Here is a 6,756-nt window from a genome sequence, read left to right on the forward strand (position 1 = left end):
TAGCTTAGGATGACAGTAATTGGACAGGTGACGGTAATTAGGTTTTTTACCCTATACGTCCGAAATTTTCTTTTTTCAAAAATTGAGGTTCGATGTGGACGCTAAATTTCGCTTCGGGAAGTTTAAATCCGGCATTAAATCCGGTCTTTTGAACGCACGTTGAACTTGGAACAGGAAAAATCTTCGGCTAGTAAAGTTTAAGAAGCATTCGGACACGTCACGTCCACGTCTTAAAAGACACTTCTTTGATCGCGAGTGAGCAATGGATACATTAAGCCGCGATAATCACGTGACATCTTTGCAATAAAAGTTGCACACCTGCCCGAACAGTTTCCAGTCGCGATACTTGTGCGGTTATTTGAAGAGAGTTTTGCGATTTTGATCGTCGCGTCGAGACTGTCGGATCGTACGACCCCAGGGAAGGGAAATGGGAAATCATTTCGTCGGAATTTATTTCTAATAAATAATTTTTGTTCTCTCGCATTATGTAGGTATACACGCACGCGTCTATCTAATCTCTTGCTTTTTACTACTTTCGCCGATACCGACTTTTCGTTTAACGGCGATATTTCACGAAGCTTTAAACGTCATAAAATATTTGCAAGTACATTTGCGACAAATTCTGTATATAAAAATCACTCGGCAAAGTGCGAAAGAAAGAAACGTAACTAAACTTCGGCGGTTATTCGCTTGCAACAACTTCGAATTATTTTTGTGGAACATTTGATAACTTTAAAATAATGAAAATGCGTGTACGTCTTTCCAAACTCTGTTCGCAGGTATCTAAGAATAGTCGCGTATGTCTCGCGCAACGTTTGTTTTTACTACTTCGGTTTATTCTTTTTTTTTTTTTCGAAAAGCGATAAAAGTATCAAAAAATCACATCGATATGTTTTCAAACGCACAGATCACGCGAGATCGGTAAAAAAAAAAACAAAATCCTAGGTATCCTAGACTCCGGAGCGACGTCATTTTCCGCTTGCGAATCGCGCGGTCGACGATATAAATCAGCATATCCCCTTCCTTCCAACCGGGACTCGGATTTCGTGGAAGAAGTCCACGGAAAGAGCAAACGAAAACACCAAAACCGATAAATTGCTGTCCGAAAGTGCGTGCGGCTAAGAGAGACGGGAAGAGAAGAAGAACTCTTCTTCGGGTGTGTGTGTGTGTGTGGAGAAAGGAGAGAACGCGACGACAACGCGGCGACGGAGAGGTGCTTTCGGCGGATCCGACGAACGGGGAAGGGGAATCCCCGAGGGCGGCGCCACGTTTGCGCTACGGTATAAAAAAGTCCCGCGGAGGGGAATAAAGAGGTGGAAAAAAAGGAGTTCGTGAGAGCGGTTAACATGGAATAGCCCTTAGCCGGCACGATAGCCGCTCTTTAGGCTGATGGACCTTGCCACCACCAATCCCCCTTCCTCCTTCTGTCGCTTCTCTCTCTCTCTCTCTCTCTCTCTTTCTTTCTTCTCTCGTCGCTGGTCATCACCTGCCTGTGGTCCAGCTTTCTACCTTCGTTGCGCTCCGCTATGTGCGCTCCCTGCATTCTCTCTTCTCGTTCTACACGCTATTTTCGTTGTGTCTTTGCGCACATATGTGCGCTTATATTCTCTCACATATTCGCTCGATATTTTAATTTTTTTTTTATATATAAAAGAAATTATTTGCCCGGACACAAGTGAATGTTTTTTTTTAGGTTTATCGAGAGTTTCGGGCAATTGCGCTTTCAATCAACTAATTAATAAGCGCAACGTGTGCGCTATCTCGAAAAAATAAAATGATTATATCTTCCGAGAGAGACGTTTTCATAGAACAGAAGAAACCGCGCCGCGATACAGCTTGATAAACAATGATGGATCGCTTTGTACTTCTCTCATTATCTCTCTCTCATTATTAAATGCGAGATGTGTAACAAGTTTATTAATGTGAAACGGCGGAACGTGTGAGGCAACTAAATCGCGCGATTTGCGTGTTTCTATCGCGGCGCACTCGACCCGCACAAGCTTCTAGCCAATTAAATCGTTTATACTATTTGCGCGATAAAATCGCGTTAATTAGTGCGAGGTACACGTCGCAGAGCAGCTCGAAGACAAGCGTTATCTGCGCGTTATCTGCGCGAGAAAAGTACGTTGAAATATGACGGGCGCTGAAGATTCCCCCCCGCCCCCCCCGCGCCGGAGAATCTCATCACCACTTTATCACGCTCTGCGTAATTACGAAAAACTGACATTGTAGTATATTCTAGGGATGAGCATACGATATCGATATATCGACAATATGGATATAATTTTTTTGATATTTGATATTTTAGTATCGATATTCTGTTATTGATAATATCAAAAAGATATCGAGATAATTTTATTTGATATTGTCAATATTAATAATTATTGAATATATATATTATATATATTCAATAATTCCGATCAAACAATGCGATATTCAATATCAAATAAAATACTCGATATTTTTTTGATATTATCAATAACAGAATATCGATACTAAAATATCAAATACCAAAAGAATTATATCCATATTGTCGATATATCGATATCATATGCTCATCCCTAGTATATTCTACTTCTAACGCAGCGCGCGCGCGCGCATTAGCATTTTTTTATTTCTATCCCGTGCAAATCGAAAAAAAAGAAGTGAGATTGTTAATCCGCGACCGTTGGATTGGACAAAGAGAGATTTAAAAAAAAACAGACTTACAACGAGAAACAGTTAGATAAAGAAATTTTCAAAGTTTATTTTTTCTCTCTCTTTCTAAATATAATTATAAATTAAAATAATATGCTTACATATATGCTTACACTAAACAGAGTGGTGGAATAACAAATGACAAAATAATATTTACGTTTATTGAATGTATTCACATATATAATCTATAGAAATTTCATTTATAAATGCAGCTTTTTTTTCTAGTGAGACAGCGATAAGATAGAAAAGTACATATATATATATATGTATACGTATATATTAACAATATATTATATTATGTTATTAGTATTCTGAAAAGCCGTCTTCATCACCATCTCTCATCAGTATTATTGTACATACAACATAAAACAAGTGTTAAAGAGAGATCAAAAGAATCTGAACCTCGTCTTGGAAGATGTAGACGTTTAGAGATAATGTTCGGTATGAATGTGTTTAAAACAAAATACGCATTTATGTAACGTGTGTACATATGTATATATATTACTCTTTGGAAGAAATTATTAGATATTTTTTATGTACAGTTTTTTTCTCTCTCTGTGTGTGTGTGTGTGTGTACATACATGTATTTATCTAGACGCACATATGTATATGAAGACACACGTAACACCGTAATATACATATATGTATTTACAAGATTGTGTAAGCACGAACCCATATCAGAGGGATACATACATCATAAACTAATTGTAAGTACAGAGGTCGCAGAATGTACATTTATAAATATGTATGTATCTGTAAAATGGAGAGACAGTAAAAGAGGACAACTTCGCGAAGCACAAAGTGCATTCTCGATTTTTACCGCATCTCTCAACAACAAGCTTTCTTCCTGTAAAGAAAACGCTGTTTTCGCATTTCTCACGAGAAATGTTTTTTTGTTTATTACTAATGTCCCAGACAGCACACGACGTCCGCAACTGGACGTTCAAACTTGAGTTTTTTATTTATTTTCCAAAGAGAGCCAGAGGTGTGGACACTTCTCTATTTTCACTTTATTTATTTATCTTAACCAAATCCGCGTGTTTATCAACATTTACAAAATGTACTCACATTTTACGTCTTGAAAATTATCTCTGTCTTATAGCCGTAAAAAAGTCCTCTTTGGAAAATAGTTGTGAAATGTTCTCGCGGCGTCGTATTTTGCATAAAAAAATGTGCGAGACACTAAGTATATATTTATTATCTACTTTAAAAGTTTGGGTTAAATTTAACTATATTTTAGGTAAATTTAAATAGATGTGTAAAGTACTTATAATTTTATAGTAAAAAATTTAATTTGTTTGAAAATAAAAATTGCAAATCCGAGGATCACGAGGTTCGATCTTAAGCATTTTTTTCAAGAAAAATAATTAGAAGTTTTTTTCTCCTAGTTTTAAGGTCGCCATATATCATCTTGCTACGCGTCGGTTCAAACTTAACTAAAAACAAAATAGTTTTTTTAAAAAAAAAATTGTCTTTTAATAAGTAAAAATGTATTAAAATATACAAAATTCCTTTTGCAAGTACCAAACAATTGAACATATATAATCGATTAGATCTAAAGGCAAAACTTCTAATTTTGGCTTTGCTCGGCAAGTAGACCAATTTTCTGATTAAATTTGTTCAATGTTAATGACTTCAATTTGGTCTGCAAAATGAACGTTTTTAATATGTTCAGAAAAAAAACAATGTCTAATGATCTAATCCGAATATTTTAAATACGGATGAAACGTTCGAAATATATGTACAATTTTATATATTTGTCATATAATACGCTTTTGAAATATTATTGTGCCGTCTGAGATACCTAGGACTAGAGTATCTCTCCCAGATTTCTTACATAGTATGTGAAAAACACAGAAAGAAATCAAGTGAGCTATAATTAAGATTCATACGAATTCATTAATTGTTAGTTCTTCTTAATGTACACACATATATATATGATAATTTTACACATATATATAATAAGTAATTTTAATTTTTTTCTGACATCACGCATTATTTCAGGCATTTTCTGCGACGTGGTACTTGAACAACATCAATGTAAATTAGGTAGTAGAAAAACAATCAAAATGCTAAATAATAAAATATTACCGATGTCGAGTGGAACATATAAAAGTCGAACTGCAATAAAGTAAAATTATTCTCGGGACCGGACGCGACCAGTTTTCAATAAGTTAACGATATAAACTGTAAAAGAGAAAAAAAAGAAAATAAAATGATATATTTACGCTACATAATTTGATGTGTCGAAATAACCGCTCGTTATTCTAAAAAAAAAACAAAAGATTGTGAAAACGCACAAAATACGTTTCGATATCTATAAAATTTCATTTTTTGTACTAAATCAACAAATATCTCATATAAATTTTATTTAATGCCAGAGCTAGTCGAGCAAAAAAATACGAATATTCTATAATAAAACTATTTAGTTTTTCTCTTTTGTGTTATTCCCTGCGAGTGCGAGTCGACAATTTTCTAGCTGCTGACTCCGAGCAAATTGTTGCGAGAATTTATCTTTGTAATGCCTCTCTATAGCTGAATCGGAAGAACGTTCTTCCAATGAGAAAAATGATCCAAGTTCTAGAGCCCTGTGTGTGATCAAGAAAATATTTTTCGCAACAATCTTTTCTCCACAGATGTAACAGGAAGAGATTAGCCGCGGTCATAGAGACGCAAGCACATTAAATATACAATATATGTAATACATACGAGCCATTCAAGTAGGCCAAAATGATTAACTCCACTTTTTGAATTTTTTCAAATTTAAGTGTTAAAGCACTTGATTAATGATTAACTTTTTTGTATTTCCTTAAATTCTCTAACTTCTCGTTTTGTTGAGTCAATCAATTTGACAAATGAGCGGCTCATATAATATAACATTGTACATTGAATGTAGATATGTACATAATCCTACATTTCTTCATCTTGCCTTTTTATTTGATTCTTTATCATTCTTTTTTTCTCTTTTAGAATACTATATATAGAAAGAATTTAGACTTATATATTATTTAAAATTAAGACCGGCCCAGTAATTTCGCGGCCTGAGTGCAGGGGCTGCGAACCCGGAGGTCCCGAGTCCGCTCATCACCTTGGAGGGTGGTAAGGATTTTTTCCGGGTCGGTCCCCTTCCTCACCGAGTTTATCCGGTTGATCGGCGAACTAAATCGGGTCTGCGAGTGGAGGTTCTGAGTTCGAATCCTTATCTTCGGATTCTGGCCGGTCTTTTTAGTTTCGGGCGCAACTCCCCAGGGCAGAAATGAATGCCTAGGGAGATCGGTATACCGACTGAGATGCGAACTGAATCTCGGGGCTCTAGGGCGGGAGTCACAGAAGATCTTCGCAGATTTAGGTGACAATCTAGGGAGTGATTTTCAACAGCCCATCCGCTCCAAATCTACCTATCTATCTATTTAAAATTTATATATACTACGTGCTCATATGTGGAAACAATATTTTATACAAATTTCTGTTAAATGTTTACTAGACGTTACAAGGAAATTATTTGAACGTCCGTTAGATGTCCGATCGGACGGGATTATATCTGTGCGAATGGTTCTCGTTCGTGTTATTGTTGCATAGAGTTCTATGCAAACGCACCCCCCCCCTCTATTACGGAATAAATAAATTCTCATTTCAAAAAATCCTGATAGTAAAAAATATAATAAAAAGCAAAAACTAGTTTTGAATTACAGATTTCTGTAATCGTAAAGCTGTACTTGACCGTCAGTATGAATCTAAACAAAGGCTATCTACGACGAATCTTGCCGCATAAAGGTTCATAATGAGACCTTCGAACAAGAATTTGAATTCTTATTAGAAACACAAACAGAAATATGCAAAGCGAAGTGCATTGCATATTTCTTTTTTCATATATCTGTCTTGTTGTTTATCTTTTGTTCTTTAGCACCGGTGCACATGGTTAATGTCTCTCTCGTGTCGGTAATAGCAGTCACTTATTTTACTTAATTCTGTAAAGTTCGGCGTCAACACTTCAACACTCTATAAATCCATTCTACATTAAGCGCAAGATGCAGTCGTAAGTAGCAGGTCTAGATAGAT

The sequence above is a fragment of the Pseudomyrmex gracilis genome, unplaced genomic scaffold, assembly GCF_002006095.1.
Source record: "Pseudomyrmex gracilis isolate BER0280 unplaced genomic scaffold, ASM200609v1 scaffold_125, whole genome shotgun sequence".
NCBI lineage: Eukaryota > Metazoa > Arthropoda > Insecta > Hymenoptera > Formicidae > Pseudomyrmex > Pseudomyrmex gracilis.